At 58.3% G+C, this 17,241-nt stretch overlaps 1 protein-coding gene across 1 annotated transcript in view; it reads right to left on the reverse strand.

Moving 5' to 3' along the window:
- Positions 1 to 16,870, reverse strand: part of RGS12 (regulator of G protein signaling 12) — a 114,758-nt gene extending 97,888 nt beyond the window's left edge. The window contains exon 1 of the mRNA XM_027545164.1: positions 16,796 to 16,870. The gene's annotated coding sequence lies outside the window, so the exon portion shown is untranslated. The remainder of the gene's footprint in view (positions 1 to 16,795) is intronic.
- Positions 16,871 to 17,241: the final 371 nt, after the last annotated feature.

Here is a 17,241-nt window from a genome sequence, read left to right on the forward strand (position 1 = left end):
CGTCTGTCACTGGGCTGCCCGTAAGGCAGCCTGGAAGGGTTTCCCAAATGTGTAGTGTGTGTTTGGGGTTGGATGACTTAAATTGTAGATTACGTGGAAACACAAAATTATCCCTGGAGAACCTTAGAGGGAGCTGAAATCAAAGCCAGGCTTTAGCTTTTGGTGGGATGTTTGACCTCATTTGACTTAAAAAAAAAAAAAGAGTGGGAAAGGAGAGAAAGAAATTGGAAGAAATAGCAGAGGGATCCTATAGTAGTTAAAAGAAAGAAAAGACGCCCTCAGCCCCGCCCCCCGCGAAGTCAGGAAACACAGGCCCCGTGCTCAGGTCTCACAGACAGAGACAAGATTGGCGGTTCATCACAAGTGCCAAGCCACAGGTTACGCCCCATCTCCAGGGACGGCTGCAACAGGCTGCTTCTGCACAAGCAGCTGGTTACCACATGCCAGGGAACACCGCTCCAGTTACGGGTGGACGGGCGGAGGGGTGGAGGGAAGGACGGATGGGGAATGGGGAGGTGGATGGGAGAATGCAGGGATGCATGGACGGCTGGGGAGGACGAGGGAATGGATGGGGAAGGACGGATCGGGGGACTGATGGCAGAATGGAAGCATAAGTGGAAGAATAAGGCAGACAGAGGAACGGGTGGAGGAGGAGAGGGTGGACGGGGAGACAGATGAATAAATGGACGTGTGGATAGAGGGATGGACGGGGGAGGGAGGGATGGATGCATAGGTGGATGGACAGACGGGATCGGAGGATGGGTGAGCAGGGGTGGAGTGGGTGGGTGGAGGGACTGACTGAGTTCGTTAGTGGTGGCCAAAGTTTGCCCAATAACACCTGCTTGCCTAGTTGATCCAAAAATTAATGGACCATTTCCCAGATCTACAGACAGACAAGAACCTTCCCATTCAAAGGGCCCATTAAGCGCTAAGCAGGGTAAGTGAAAAAGTCCCCCCAAACCTTCAGAGAGAAAGGTCTTGCGCGAAGGACGAGACCCTGCCAGCAGGTGTCTGAGGACAGCAGAGCCCACCCCCCAGGTGCTAGGCCCCCGCACGCGGGCCAGCAGGCAAGCGGAGGCTGTGGTGGGTGTTCAGGTGGGGGCACACCGAGGCTCTTAGTGATAGCTGTGCTATCAACACGCCCCGCCAGGACTTCAACCTGTGACGGCTGTAAACAGTGAGGGTGGTCAGAAAAGGCAGATGTCCAGCAAGGCCGCTTGAGTGTGACGGTCAAGCACGGGGAGGAATGTGAGTCTGTGGCCGCCTGCACCAGCCATCAGGAGGGGCCCCGCCAGGAGCAGAGGCCCCTCTCAGCAGGGCTGGGCCCAGGGCCCACACACACCCTGGCAGAGGCACAGACTGAATCCACCAGACAGACAGACAGACAACAGGAGTGCTGCGGGCAGTGCCCCCAGACCCACCCTCCGCTCTCTGGCTGGCGGCCACAGCTGGGACCCGCCGGGCGCCCCACCCCCACCCCGAAGGACTTCTCAGCCTCTGCAGCAAAGAAGGAAGGACTCTTTTTAAAAGGCCCTCTGGTCAGGCAGGATCTGAGTGCAGAGCCTCACCCCTCCCCTGAAAGCCCGAGGTGCTAAAATAGCTCTACTGATAGGTCTCTGCCCACGTCCCACCCACGTCCGCCCCGCAAACTCGTAGGAGGCCTTTGCCAGGCTCAGCCAGGGGAAGCCCATCCTGGGGAACCCATTTTGGGGGGGAGCCTGTCCTGGGGGAGCCGTCCTGGGGGCCCCCCTTCTGGCTGTGCCAACAGCTGAGACAGCACAGCAGGCCACTCGTCAGGGCCCTGGGCTGTGGGGCTGGATGCTGGGGCCAGCCAAGCCACGCCCCGCACAATGGAGACCCCAGAGCACCTTTCCTGGGGGCAGGCGAAGGCCAGGCTCACTCTAAGTCTTCCACCGTCTGAGGAGCCACAGGGCCTGGTGGGTAACAGGGGACCCCACGCAGCTCCCCAAGGGCAACAACTGGCTTGGGGCCCTCACCCCTACACCAGCCTCATCTGCACTCTCCCCTCTGCAATGTCCGTCCCAGACCACCCTCCTCCACAGGGCCCAGCACTAGCCCAGAAGGCAGGTTTTGTGCGGGTGTGGGGACGTGCGGGTGTGCAGGTGTGGGATGTGCGGGTGTGTGGGTGTGCAGATGTGCAGGTGTGCAGGTTGGGGATGTGTGAGTGTGTGGGTGTGGGGACGTGCAGGGGGGGACCCGCAGGTGGGGGACATGTGGGTGTGGGGATGTGCAGGTGTGCGGATGTGCAGGTGTGGGGGCGTCCAGGTGTGCGGGCGTTCGGGTGTGCGGGCGTCCGGGTGTGCCGGCGTCTGGGTGTGGGGGTGTGCGGGTGTGTGAATGTGCGGGTGTGAGGATGTGCAGGTGTGCGGGCGTCCGGGTGTGCAGGCGTCCGGGTGTGCGGGCATGCAGGTGCGGGGGTGTGGGGGCGCGGGGGCGTCTGGGTGTGCGGGTGTCCGGGTGTGCGGGCGTCCGGGTGTGCAGCTGTGCAGGTGCAGCGGGAGGGCTCTGCGTCCAGGTCCTGTGCCCCTTGGAGTGGGAGGACGTGCATGGCGAGCCTGCACAGAGCCGGGAACCGTCCAGGACTCGGCAGCACTCAGTGTTAGGATTTAATGACTCCAGTCCACAGAGGCTAAGTTTTCTACAAAGAACAGATCCGACCTTTGCCGTGAGGAAAACAGCTGACTGAAAAGGGCCCCATCCTCAGCCACAACCACCCCCCAGTCGCACACAAAGGAAGGCGGCTTCTCTGCAGCCCCAGGTCAGTCCTGCCCCACCGAGGCTCGGGAACCCGCCCTGCTGTGGGGTCTCAGGAGACACTGCGTGAGCTGGGAAGGGGACTGGCGAGGGCGTGAGGCCTCAGCAAGACTCCCACCCTGGTTGCAGGAAAGCAGGTGCCAGGGCAGGGGGTGGGCTGCCCCTTCATGTCCGTCAACAGCAGTCTGGACCAGCGCCAGCTCAGAAAGGAGGGGCAGGGAGGGGTGGGCACCACACAGGAGCAACCCGGAGAAAGCCCGCTCGGGCACATTCCCAGGCCCCAGAGAGCGAAGTGGCAGCCCATCTCACTCCCTGTCCCCAGACACCGGCACCTCATCACCCCAGCGCCCGAGCCAGCCTGAGACCTCCAACGACGGCTGCTGGCCCAGCCGCCCAGCCAGGTGGGCCTCATGGAGCCCCCCGCCCCAGGGTCCCAGCAAACATTCAAAGCGAGAGCCGTGGGGGCCGCGGGGGCGACGCAGGCGGCCAGGGCCATGCTCCCCTCTCCGCTCAGGTCACCTGCGTCTTCCAAGTCCTGACCTGGACCCTGAGGGGTGTCCTGAGGCTCAAGGGCCAAAGCAGGCTGACACGCTCCTATCCAGGGGGAGGACGCCGCCAGGTGTCAGATCACAGGCAGGGAACCTGTGGAGGAGTGTTCAGGGACGGACGTTCACACGTGACGCACACAGGAAGCCCCAAGCTGAGATCCATTAGCCTGAGTCCAGGTCACAGCGGAGAGAGGGGACCCTGAGCTGCGGGCTCACGCGCGCGCACCCCTCCTGCGGGCAAGGCTGGGCCCCCAGCAAGCTCGCCAGGCTGCCTCTGAACTCATCCCGGCCCTTCGGCCCGACGTCCCCACAGGCCCTGGTGTCCCAACTGCTCACCCGCCCCGCCTCTTCTGTGCACGACATAGTCCTGGCGCCCGGGGTGTCCGCTGAAGGCCGCCGCATGCGGGGAAAGCTGTAAAAGATGGGCTCACTGGCCCTCGCCAGCAGGAGCCCACACAGAGGAGGGCTGGTCTCAGCGAGCTCGGAGGGACAGCCCTCGTCTGCTGGAGAGAACACCACGGAGGTTTCATGGGAGGCCCCCGAAGGTCTCAAGAAAGCGCTGTCCGTGGAAACCTGGCAGTGAGAGCTGAGTCACAGGGAGGACAAAAGGAAAGCGGGGTGCCGGCCCCCAAATCCTACTGGCGGGAGGCAGGCTGAGGAAGCAACTCAACTGCAAACGCGTGCGATCCTCGTGGGTGGGAAGGCGGAGCGCCAGTGTCCCCAGACCTTCGGATGGGGAGCTTCTAGCACGTCGGGGCTGTGCCCCAGGACGCCTGCACGTCGCTTTTGAGGAGCGTCTACAAGCTCATCCCGTGTCTGTCCCAACACCGCTCACTGCCGAGGGGTGGGGCTGAGCGCCGGTCTCCTCGGTTCACGTCCAGGATGGAGAGGAGGGCACCCCCGCAGCGGCACTCAGGGAACCCCTGCTGGGGAGCCTGCTGCGTGAGTCTTGGGGGGCATGTGTCTTGCCTGTGGGAGGGATGAGTCACTGAGGCTGGGGGCTGGACAGACAGGCGGCCTCCCAGGGGCCCCAGTGATCCTGCCTGTGGTCGCCCACTCTTGGCAGGCCCCTTCCCCAAGGGCAGGCTCCACAAGGGCCCCCTTCAAACCAACCGAACAGGCAGCTTTGAGACGAGGTCGCTTTCAAAGGCTCTCCTGCTCACCCCTCCCTCACTTGCTCCGAGAAAGGTCAGCCAGGCACTGAGCTGCCCTCAGAAGCCGCCCACGTGGCAAAGAAGGCCTCTGGCACCAGCCAGCAAGGCAGTGAGGCCAGCCAGGGGTCACACGAGTGACCCGGGACATGGATGCTCCAAGGCCACCAAGCATCGTGACGGTGAGCTTGGTCCTCCGCATTGCGCCCGGCCGTCACTCTGACACCAACCTCGCGAGACCTGGCATGGAGCAGCCAGCTCAGCTGCAGCGGGCTCCTGACCGAAGGGACCAGGAGACATAAAACACTCGTCTTTTGGGGTTGGTCTGTCACACAGCAGCAGTAACGGACGTGCTACCTAATCCAGTAACTGACGTGCTGCCTAATTTCAAATTGGGAAAGGAGTATGTCAAGGCTATATATTGTCACTCTGCTTATTTAACTTCTATGCAGAGAAACAATGGACTGGATGAAGCACAAGCTGGAATCAAGATTGCCAGGAGAAATGTCAATAACTTCAGATACGCAGATGACACCACCCTTATGGCAGAAAGTGAAGAAGAACTAAAGAGCCTCTTGATGAAAGTGAAAGAGGAGAGTGAAAAAGATGGCTTAAAGCTCAACGTTCAGAAAACTAAGATCATGACATCCAGTCCCGTCACTTCATGGCAAATAGGTGGGGAAACAATGGAAACAGTGACAGGCTATTTTGGGGGGTTCCAAAATCACTGCAGATGGTGACTGCTACCATGAAATTAAAAGATGCTTGCTCCTTGGAAGAAAAATTATGTCCAACCTAGGTAGCATACTAAAAAGCAGAGACGTTACTTTACCAACAAAGGTCCGTCTAGTCAAAGCTATGGTTTTTCCAGTAGTCATGTATGGATGTGAAAGTTGGACCATAAAGAAAGCTGAGCACCGAGGAATTGATGCTTGTGAACTGTGGTGTTGGAAAAAACTCTTGAGAGTCCTTTGGACAGCAAGGAGATCAAACCAGTCAATCCTAAAGGAAATCAGTCCTGAATATTCATTCATTGGAAGGACTGATGCTGAAGCAGAAGCTCCCAATACTTTGGCCACCTGATGCGAAGAACTGACTCATTTGAAAAGACCCTGATGCTGGGCAAGATTGAAGGCAGGAGGAGAAGGGACGACAGAGGATGAGATGGTTGGATGGCATCACTGACTCGATGGACATGAGTCTGAGCAAGCTCCAGGAGTTGGTGAAGGACAGGGAAGCCTGGCATGCTGCCGTCCACGGGGTTGCAGAGTCGGACACGACTGAGCGACTGAACTGAATCCAATACGTGAATGCTGTCACTTGACTTTTCCCCATTCCTGCTGCACACACACAGGACAGCACATGCTGGTTTCTAAGCAGCGATGCCTTGATTAAGCATTCTTCCCTCAAATCTAATCTGTGATGAGCTGATTAAGGGAATCCTGCTGCATAAACCAGAGATAAACTGACTGGAAATGGGAAATCAGCTAATAAAGCCACTACCATCAGATGACGACCTGGGCAGCCACTGTCGCGTGGCCCCATTTCACAGAAGAAACCAAGGCTCGGGCCCCTTGCCTACACCATGACCAGAGGCAAGAGTCAGGACTCACCTCAGGGGGCCTGACTTCAGTCTGTGCTCTTGACCCTGGCTGCCCCCACTTTTTCCATCAGCATGCGAGCCAATGCCAGTGTAGAGGCTGACCTCCCCTGAAGCATGCTCGCAAACAAAAATTATCCACCTGCTTCTCAAATGGCCCGTCTCAATTCCTAGGGAGCTTCACCTCCCACGTTTGAACATTAAGTCCAGGAAGCAGGTCAGCAGCTCCCCAGATTACTGGGATGCATGGTTGTTGAATAATTTATGATGGACTGAACAGCATACAACATATAAAACGCTCCAGCTTTGCATTTGGGTATTATGCAGGGCTTTTTGTGAGGGTTCTTTTTAAAGGTCAGTTTTTAAGGTTTTAATGCTTTAAGCCCAGAGATACCAAGAGGCCAGGCTGCAGAGACGCAGAGCAGATGCCCTGGGTCTGTCCCCGGGGGGCACGTCCATCTCAGCTCAGCAAGAGCCAGGTCACAGCAAGGCAGCCATGCGTCCACAAGGGATGGAGACGTGTGTGTGTACCTATGGCTGATTCATGACAGTACTTGGCAGAAAACAACAAAATTCTGTAAAGCAATTATCCCTCAAAAAAAAAAAAACCACGAAACAGTGAAGTAGCTCTTGGAATTAGGAGACACAGCAAATACAAACAATTAGGAAAGAGGAGGAAAAAATAAGAGAGAGAGGAAATGAAAGACCGGCAGACTTAAGAATACAAAACACCTCAGGAAAACGCAGACACGACTCTCACTCACGGTCCAATAATGTTAAAAGGACATGGAGTTCCAAAAATAAAGTTGAAGACGTACAGCGATGCTGATGCCGTGCTTACCGCCTAAAGAGAGGCTAAGACACCAGCTTTAAACTCATCCAGCTCCACCTCCCTCCACGAGAAGACACCGCAGGGTGCGTCTTACACGGTGCTTTTTCTTCCCTCCATGGGAAGGGCGAGCGCGGCTCAGCCACAGAGGAGGGGGCCGCCGAGCCTGCGAGTGCCCGCAGCACACAAGCAGAAGGGCCCCGGGAACTGGACGCCTCCCGGGCGGCCTGAATATTTCATCGCCGTCTCCGGCGCCCCGGCTACGCCAGGCCTCACCCAAGTAGCCCCGGTCTCCAGCCCTCTGCCTTTTCTCCAAGCGGAGAAGAGAGTCCAGACTTAGCAGAAAAGACACTTTTAAATCACAAAGGTCCGTGTGACTGGCTCAGATGTATTCCTGTATCACATCTTTCTGATTCTGATGCTATATAAAGTTTACATCGTGAAAAATCCACATGATAACCAATGAAGAGAAGCAAATGTTTGCGATCTCTCTCATCTAAAAGAAAAAAATAAAAGTGTAAAACACTGCAAATCAGCTATGCCTCAACAAAAAATTTAAGTTAAAAAACAATTATTTTTTAAACCTAAAACCTCCGACGAGCAGGTGCCCCCGGTTGGGCTGGCACAGGCACTGAGGGGCCAGACTCCTACAGCTCCGAGGGCACGAGGATCCCATGCTGCGGCCAGGCATCCGTGTCCAGAGAGACTGCTCCTGAAAACACGGGCGCCACTGGGGGCCAGGGACCCTCTGCTAGCCCTGGGCATCACGCTCCAGTTTGCTGGGCGTGATGGAGACACTGGGATGCGTGCACTCTGGAGTAAGTCTTTGACTCCTGTCACAACAAAAACACTCTCTACACACGAAGGAATTTCATAAAGGTCTCAATTAAGGAAAGAAGCAGCTTCGCAGAAGGCAGGCAGCCAGACATCCAGGTGGGAGCCGGCAGGGCTGATCCCGGCCAAGGTGGGGGTGGGGAGGGGCGGGGGGCGGGGCTGCTGGCACGGGCAGGAGCTAACACCTGCGGGCCCCACCACAGATGTTCCCAGGGCCCCGCGCAGGCCTCAGTGCCACCCGAGCAGGCCCAGCGTCAGCACCCATGACCGTCCTGCACGCTCACTCACTCGTCCGCCCAGGAGCCGGGCGGGGGCCCCTGCGGCGGCAGTACGCACGGTCAGGTGACCAGTGACGGCCCACCCTGAGGGGCAACAGGCCGATGCGACCACACGCGGACGTAGGGGGCACAGGAGGCCCTGTAGCCCTGACCCCATTTGTTTTAAAAGCCGCTCTTTCCAGAACCTACCCCCCCACCTCCCTCCGCCGCTCCTTGGCTCAGTCTGCCCCATTCCTCCCCGAGACCCCCTCAAGCCTGCCCGCCCACCACGTGACAGCCGTAAGAAGCAGCAGAAACATCAGCTCGGGTCCATGTGCCACAAGGTCAGGACACACGGAGGCCGTGAACCCAGAAGCCCTGACTGTCCAGGAGCACCACGCCACCCAGGAGCCCCCTCGCTCCCACGCGGCCCCCACAGCCAGGCCTGAGTGGGGGGCGAGTCCAAAAGCGGGTGCTGACCTACTCCAGCTGTCGGCGGGCAGACCCCACCTGCCAGCTCCGGGCTGGCTCTGGGCACCAGCCTGGCCATAACCGGCTGGGGAAAAGCAGGACGAGCAGAAGCCAAGCGTTTCAGGGTCTACAACTGATGGGACTGCAGGGATATTCCTGACTCCAGAAACAAAATCTGGTTCAATAATCTTGAACTACTGGAGGTTAAACCATCTCAATCTTCCCTTCCCATTATTCTTTGACGTTCCCTTTTTATCTCTGCTCGGGATTTATTTCTGTTTGTGGTTTTTAAACCTGGCGAAGAGAGGATATAAATGAAGTTACTGAGTTTAGCAAATAAAAATAAAGGACATCCAGTTAAATTTGAATTTCAGATAAAAAGACAAATGACTTTTTACTCAAAGTAGGCCCCAAATATTGCCTGGCAGGTTTTATCTGACGAATCTAACTACGAAGAGGGCCCCGTTTTAGGCCTCCTACAGGACACTGCCCCTGCCTACAAATCTGGTCATCCGCGGGAGGACACAGAGGGAAAGGCCGCGGAGCGCCACACACTCCTGACTCGTTTTCTTCAGCGGGGCGGACGGGGGCGTCTGTGGCCTGCATCTCTCTCTGGTGCTCTCAGGGAGACACGGGGTCCCCGGTGCCCACGGGAACCCACCCAGGAGGCACGGCTGCAGAGGGCGCGTGGCGGGAGGCACGTCTCCACCCTCCTCCGCCCCCACCCACCCCTGCCCGCGACCCCACAGGGCTCCTCACGTCCCAGGTCCAGGGTGTGCTGGGCTGACAGCGGCCCCAAAGTCGTAAGGCCTTAACGTCCAGAGCCTGGAAGTGCGCCGGCGGGGAACGGGCCCTGCAGATGGGCCTGCGGGCAGGTTCTGAGAGGAGGAGGCTGTGCTGGCTGCCCACGGGCCTCCGTGCCATCACACGTGCCCTCGTAAGGGGGCGCAGAGGGAAGGGGGTCCTGGGGAGGCCATGTGAAGATGGAGGCGGGCCCTGGGGCCCCAGGAGCCTCCGGAGGGCGCAGGAGGGCCCTGCCCACACCTCCAGGCGAGCATCTGCGTCCAGAAGAGTGAGAATAAACCTCCACCTCTGAGGCCCCGGTTGGTGGTACTTTGTTACAACGGCCGCGGGAAACGAGCGCCACGGGGCTCAGGGGCCTCCCCGGCCTCGCCGCTCACCCCCGCGGTGCGGAGCGCCGGCCTGCCTGGCTCCTCAGGCCCATCCCTCCGGGCCAGACTCCAGGCCTCGGGGGCAGACGGCGGTCTGGGCACCTCACGCTGCCCAAGTACCTCCAGGTAAAATGTGTCCCAGGCCGGGCTCTGCGGGGCCACAGGCTGGCAAGAAGTAGGGGCTGGACGCAGACGCGCCACGGGTGCCCACCCGCTCAGAGCAGCCAGGCCGAGGGCACCAGCAACGCCCCGCAGGCCACACAGCCGCTGGCGTCTCACACTCGCTCTCCTAGCTCATCCGCACGGCAGTCTCAGCACTAACCACGCTTCACAGACGGAAACTGGCACAGAAGGGCAGTGCTGAGGCCAGACCAGACAGCAGGGCGGGTGAAGGGCAGGCACCCAGGGCGGCGATCTGGGCTGGGCCTCTCGGCCCACAGCAGCAGGACCAACCCGTCAGAGGCCAGCGGACAGACGCCCTCCTGACCCTCGGCGACCTTACCAGACGGGGGGCAGTGAGCGGCGCACAGGGCCCCTGCGCTCACCCCGCCGTCTGCACCCCAGGCAGGCACGTGGGGAGTGCAGCCCTGGGCGTCCACCGGCCCTGGAGGGCTTTCTCTCGGGCTACAGTGGTCACTCCCTGGCTCCCCACTTCTCCAGACCAGCAACAGGTCAGCTCCGAGGGCAATGCCCAGCCCAGCAGGTCCCCCAGTGAAGGGAGAGCCTCACACGGGAAGGCCCGCTGGGGGCACGCTACAAAACCCGACCACCCGCGGGGGCTGAGCGCAAGGAGGCGGGCGGACACCAGGGGTGCTGCTCCTCGCAGGAAGAGGGCTGCGTGGGGTGAGGAAGGGCACTGGTGTCTGGGCATGTCTGGGGCTCAGCCGGACGCCGCGCTCCTCCAGCTTCGGGCACAGGACCAAGTCAGGCATGGAGGCGGCTACAAAGGGAGGGGCGTCTCAGTATCTCAGATGGGAGGGAGCTGGGGAGAGAGGGGGACCCGAAACCTGGGGGTAAATTCTTCCAGGCCCTGACCTCCCCAGGCCAGGAGACTGTGAGGGGCCAGCGCTCCAGAGGCCACGGCGGAGCCGCCTGGGTCCCCACAAGTCAACTCCCGGGACAGACCAGCGCCTTCATAACGGCGAGCCACTCCTGCAGATGCTGTGATGCCCAGCACACAACCTCTTTTACTAGAGGCTCAGAGAAACAGGGAGGCATGACCCAGTCAAGAGATAGGCCAGGGGAGCTGATCCTGAGATAAGCCAAGAGCTGAAATTACAGGCCAGGACTTTAAAGCAGCTGATACAGTGTGTTCAGGGATTTAGTGGGAGACACAACCATGGTAAGCAGGTGGCCTATTTCAGTAGAGAAATGGAAACTATTAAAAAAAAGAAGCAAGTGGAAACTCTAGAAGTAAAAACTACAGTAATTGAAATTTTACAACTCATCGAAATGGACTTAATTTGGATTGCAGATGGAAGAAAAAAGAGATGAAAAAGAAACAAAAAATTTTAAAATTAGAACCAGGCCTGAGTGCCCTGGGAGACAATAACAAACATGTAACACAGCACCAGGAGGAGAGGAGAAGTGGGGCGGGAAGAGCATCCGAGTAAACCATGACCAAATCTTCCCCAAGTTTGGTAAAAAAAGTTATAGACGTATTTATCTAAGGAGCTCAACAAACCCTGAACAGGATAAATTCAGAGAAAACTTTCCCAAGGACATCACGGTCCAAGCGCTGGGGGTCTTAGGCACAGACAGAGCCGGCGACAGCGTCTCCACGTGACACACGGCGGTTACGACGGGCTTGACTCGACGGCTGACTCCACCACAAGACGAGCAGACCAGTCAGAGGGCCGGGAAGAGAACCCGGCCTCCAAGCCAGCAAAAAGGTCCTTTAAAGTGCAACAAAAATGAGCACGGTTCAGACAAACCCAAACTGGGAGGATTTGTCACCAACAGACAAGAAATGCTAAAGGAGTGTTTCAAGCTGAGGAAAAATGATACCAGATGGAAAGTCAAATCTATACGAAGGAAGGAAGCATAACAGAAATGGTGAATACTGGTAAACGTTTTAAAAATATGATTTTCCTTCTTTTAATCTCTTTAAAATACACGACTTTTTAAAGCAGAAACTGTGACAGTGTTTCGTGGCTTAGAGCACATGCAGACTAAGACGACTGACGACAAACTGCTCTGCCGCGGCACAAACGGGACTTCCGTTACCGTTACAATACACGGCTCTTACGCTCCATCTGGAGTGTTATCAAACGAACTCTAAACAGACGGCAAAAAGTCAAGATAGGCATTTTAGACTACTAAAAAATAGTGCAAAGACGCAGTACTAGAAAATACGTGTGTGTTTATTAGATACACACACTTGGTACATGCACCCATAGATACAAACGTGTGCATCCCTGGGTGAGCACACACAGACACACATGCACTCAATTAACCCAAAACAAGATAAGAAAGGAAAAACAGCAACAAGAAAACAGTAGGACAAACCGAAAACAAAGTGACCCAAGTCAGCCCTGGTAATATTCATGCGAAACAGAAATGAAGGAAGAGTGAGGAGCAGGGGGTCAAGAGGAGACCAGAAAGGCAGGCCAGACGTCACAGGTCGTTACGGGTGAGCGATGACTACCTGGGCGTGCACTATATTCTTCTGTTTACTCTGTCTGTAGTCACATATTTTCCACAATCAACACTTTTTAATTTGTATTAAGAGCGTGCCAAATATTATCTATAATCAAGTGGGCCTTAGGAAGCATCACTACAAACAAAGCTAGTGGGGATCGTGGAATGCCAGCTGAGCTATTTAAAATCCTAAAAGATGGTGCTGTTAAAGTGCTGCACTCAGTATGTCAGCAAATTTGGAAAACTCAGCAGTGGCACAGGACTGGAAAAGGTTAGTTTTCACTACAATCCCAAAGAAAGGCAATGCCAGAGAATGTTCAAACTAGTATTCAATTGTGTTCATTTCATATGCTAGCAAGGTAATGCTCAAAAGCCTTCAATCTAGGCTTCAACAATACATGAACTGAGAACTTTCACAGGTACAAGCTGGATTTTTAAAAGGCAGAAGAACCAGAGACTGGTTGTGTCCGACTCTGTGACCCCATGGACCATAGCCCACCAGCTCTGTCCATGGGATTCTTCAGGCAAGAATACTGGAGTGGGTTGCCATTTCCTCCCCCAGGGGATCTTCCTGACACGGGGATTGAATTCACATCTCCTGCATCTCCTGCACTGGCAGGCAGGCTCTTTACTGCTCGCACCACCTCCCAAGAGCAGGGCAAACATCAAGCAGATCAACAAAAGGAGGAGGAGGACCGAGGATTAGTGCAGCCCCAGAGTTCCAGCCTCTAAATAAATGGAGTTCCAGAGAGAACACAAAACTGAAAGAAAGTGAAGAAGCACACTAAAAAACGCCAGGCCTAGGCGAACAGGGCTGCCTCACCCACTAGTGATGAGAACATGTCATCACGTTCTGACGGTTCAGATCTCGGGGAACAAGGGGTGCTCCTGAGGGCCTCCTGGAGCCCATCACGGAGAATCACTGGGGCATCTGCTTCCCGCCAGGGCTGGCAAGTGTCACATGCAGTGCAGCAGCGGCTTCGACGCTCTGAGAAAACACTCCTTGGTAGAATTCTATACCCAGCTAAACTACAAGTTAACGGAAAAGCAATTTTCAAAATCAAGAGCAAAGGGAAAATCCAGATGAGGTTTCTTGGCTATCATGAACATGCACTTCCACAGAACCAGGGTGAGCCCAGACTGGGAAGAGAGGTCCCTGAGCACAGACACATGTGGGCGTGCAGGCCCCACAGGGGCCAGGACAGAGCGGGGCAGGAAGCCGGACCCGGGAGCCAGGGGCCACCACAAGAGGGGAGCCGCAGGCCTGCGCAGGAAAGGGCTTGTGCTCCAGCAGCTCGCTCCAGGAACAGACAGGTGAGCAGCAGACACTGGTGTAACCGGCAATGCAGTGACTGAGCTGGGAAATGGAGGGCGAGGGAGCATCACCGCCTCAGAGGAGAGAGCCTGGGTCCCCGCACCTTCTAGAGAATTCAAACACGCAGACTAAGACAGCAGCTTAGCCGGCAGGAAATGCCTGAGGAGCCGGAAGCTGGGGTGCCTGCCCCGGGAGATGCGGACAGCAGCGCAGGAGAGCACCTGGCGTCTTCATTCTTTAATCAGTAGCTTAGCTCCTCATCTAAGTGTCCTAGAAGAGTGGCCAAGATGACTGTAAGGGACAAAAATAAGATGTAGAGAAAGATACATACGTAGCACAGAGTGTGTAAAAAAACAAAGAAAGTCAAGGAAGGATTCATGTGGGATGTCATCTGATGACAGGGCTGGGGACGGAGAGGAAGGGGGGAAGAACGCAGGAAGGACAAGCCGGGCATCTCCTTTGCCTCGAGTCCACGGCCTCAGGGTTGAGTCTGCTGAACCCCCAGAAACCACAGGGAAACTTGCTTGTTAAAATAGAACGTGCCCATGGTTTGAGTATACTTCAAGGACTGACTACAGCTTTTATTTTTTTTACATTATTTATTTATTTATGTAGGCCGCACCGAGCAGCGTGCAGGATCTTAGCTCCCCGATCAGGGATGGGACCCAGGCCCCCTGCAGTGGAAGAGTACAGTCCTAACCACTGGACCACCACGGAAGTCCCTGGTTACAGCTCTTCTCAGATGGCCAAAGGAGCAGGTAACCAGCACCCCTAAAAGTAAACATGAGCCATCTGCCGGCTGGGAACCCCAAGCCAGGCTCATCTCCTCCCAGGGACTGCTGCGGTCTCTCCTCCAGTGCTGGGCGGGGACGCACGGGGCGGCAGCAGCAGCATCCCCTGGGCGGGGGCGGGGGCGGGGGCGGGGGGCGAGACGCTGCTCCCCAGCCCACGACAGGAGAGACCCCAGCCCTTGCAAGAGTGCCCAGGGCAGTCCGCAAGGACACCAGGCCAGAGGCCCCGGGGCTGTGAACGTCCCCTCACAGGCAACAGGGCCTTGGCAGGTGTGGTGACACTAACGCGCCTGTGTGGGGAGAGGACCTGGCTTCCACACGCGGGCGTGACCACGCGTGTCCTCTCGGGAGGGATGCAGAGCGAGGAGCCAGGACAGAAAGAGGGAAGCAGGAGCCAGGGAAGGATGACACGGGCTTGGTGTGAGGGTGCCCCCGCTAGCCGAGAGGGCATCCGGCCTCCTTCTGCTTTTAAGCCACTAGGCTATGGTCCTTTGTTACAGCCGCCACGGGAAACTCATACAGGTGTTAACCAGGAAGTAAAATGTTTCTGTGAATTCCACCAAATTCAAAGAAGACATAACACGCCATGGCTTCGCCATGTTCGTGTCAAGTCTTAGCGACACACTGTTCTTCCTTCATCCTGACTTTTGCTTGACCCACTTCAGACAAAGGCAAGCGTCCAAAGGCAGTGTAATCAGAAAGCTCACGCGCTCTCCTCTGCTGCGGGAGGCTTGGGCCTCCCCGCCTCCCCTGCCTAGCACGCCCCTGCAGGCTGGCTGCCTCCTCGGACAAGACCACCCGGTCCCGGCCTCCCAGCCTGCAGCTGCTCCTCTGCCTGGTCGCTGGCCCCTTCCTGGACGCCCTCCTCCTAGAAGAGGGGGAAAGGAGCCTGCCCTGAAGCTGGGGCGCTGGCCCACCCCGTGCCCGCTGCTCACCTCCTGACCCCGCCCAGGACGCTGCCACCCACCCCGCCCCGGTCTACTCCACACGCCAGCCCAGGTCCCCCTCTCCCAGGGGTGGTCACCCAGCACCGGGGTGGGCACCTCAGTGATGGGCTTGTCCCCATCTGAGGAGCATCCCTGAGGCCCAGGCTCCGCGTCCCCAACCCACAGCCAGGACCTCTAGGCTCAAGACCACCAGGTTGGAGGACATTCTGATGAAACGTCCCACTGTGACAATAAGTCCCTAAGGCAGGGTTTTAAACACCTTCTCTCTTCTTGTTCATGGCCCACTGCCCACCGCCTATCCGGGCACTCGTCTCAGACCTGGAGTGGGGGGTCTCCAGAGCAGCAGTTCCCTCCCTGCCAGCCTCACGGTCCGTCTGCGGGTTCCACGGCCTCACAGGCGCCCTTTAACCATAGCACGTGCCACCGATGGACACTGACCACTCGGATCCACTCCGACCCCGAGCGACCCCGCGGTTACAGGCAGGTCCTGTTACAAACCCAGCCCTGCAACGGGGAAGCCGAGGCACAGAGGGTGGTCGTCTGCCCTGGGGTCTGTCTACATCCACAGCTCCGGGCCATTCTATCTGCACCCACAACTCCAGGCCACTCTGTCTACACCCACAGCTTCAGGCCACTCCGTCTACACCCACAGCTCTACGGCCACTCTATCTGCACCCACAGCTTCGGGCCATTCCGTCTACACCCACAGCTCCAGGGCCACTCCATCTACATCCACAGCTCCAAGCCACTCCGTCTACACCCACAGCTCCAGGGCCACTCTATCTGCACCCACACTGGGCCACTCTGTCTACGCTCACAACTCTGGACCAGTGTTTACATCCACAATTCCAGGGCCACTCCATCTACACTCACAACTCCGGGCCACCCCGCCTGCACTCACAGCTCCAGGACCATTCTGTTCACACTCAACTTCGGGCCAACACTGCATTTACACTCAAAACTCCGGGCCACCCCGCCTGCGCCCGCAGCTCCGGGACCTCGCAGCGTCCCCCACCCCCTGCTCTGAGCGGCAGCTCGGAGCCCGCACCGGGAAGCCAGCACAAGGCTGCGTCGCGGCGCCGCATTCCCAGAGCTGGGGTCTCCGGAGGCGGCCTCTGGTCAGACAATGCGGCCGCCCGGGATGTCGGACAGGAAACTCGGGAGTCCGTGAGGACTCGGCCCCGGGCGCCCGCCGTCGGTGGGCGTCGCAGGCCCCGCGCGCTCGGCCCTGCCTCGATCCCGGGCCCTCGGGTCCCGCGGCCGCCCCTCCGCCCGGCCGGAGTCGCGCTGGGGAACAAAAGGAGGGCGGCGGCGGCCGGGCGGCCCCGAGAAGCAGGACCCGAGGCGCCGGCCGCCCCCGGCACTCTCCGCTCGGCCAGGCAGAGCGGGCCGCGGAGGCCGCGAGCGCGCGCCCTCAGAAGAAAGAAAGCGGAGGCGGGGCGCCGGCGCCCGGCCCGCAACCTACCGGCCGCTCGCTCTCCGGCCGCGATCCACTCAGCCAGCGCGCGCAACGGTCACAGCCGCCGTAGCCCGGGGCCGGGAGGGGGCGGGGCCGATGAGAGGGGCGGGGCGACGCGAGGGGCGGGGTCGCCTAGAGGGGCGGTAACCTGAGTGGGCGGGGTCTAAGAGAGGGCGGGGTTGTAGGGCGGGGCCTTTGGAGGGGTGGTCCATCCTTGGTGGGCGGGGCCGTCTGTGTCTGGACCAATGAAGGGATCGGGTCGAGTAGGGCGTGAAAGGCGGGCGGGCCCTGGGGCGGGGTCGTGAAGGAGCCGGACCTCCAGGAAGAGAGTGGGGCTGGCTTGGCCTCCAAGGCTGTGGGCGGCTCTCAGGACGCGGCCGGTGTGCGTGGTCTACAGGGCGGGGATGGGGCGTCCAGTGGACAGCATGAGGGGCGGCCCTTCCAGGGAGGAA

The sequence above is a fragment of the Bos indicus x Bos taurus genome, chromosome 6 (assembly GCF_003369695.1).
Source record: "Bos indicus x Bos taurus breed Angus x Brahman F1 hybrid chromosome 6, Bos_hybrid_MaternalHap_v2.0, whole genome shotgun sequence".
Taxonomy (NCBI): domain Eukaryota; kingdom Metazoa; phylum Chordata; class Mammalia; order Artiodactyla; family Bovidae; genus Bos; species Bos indicus x Bos taurus.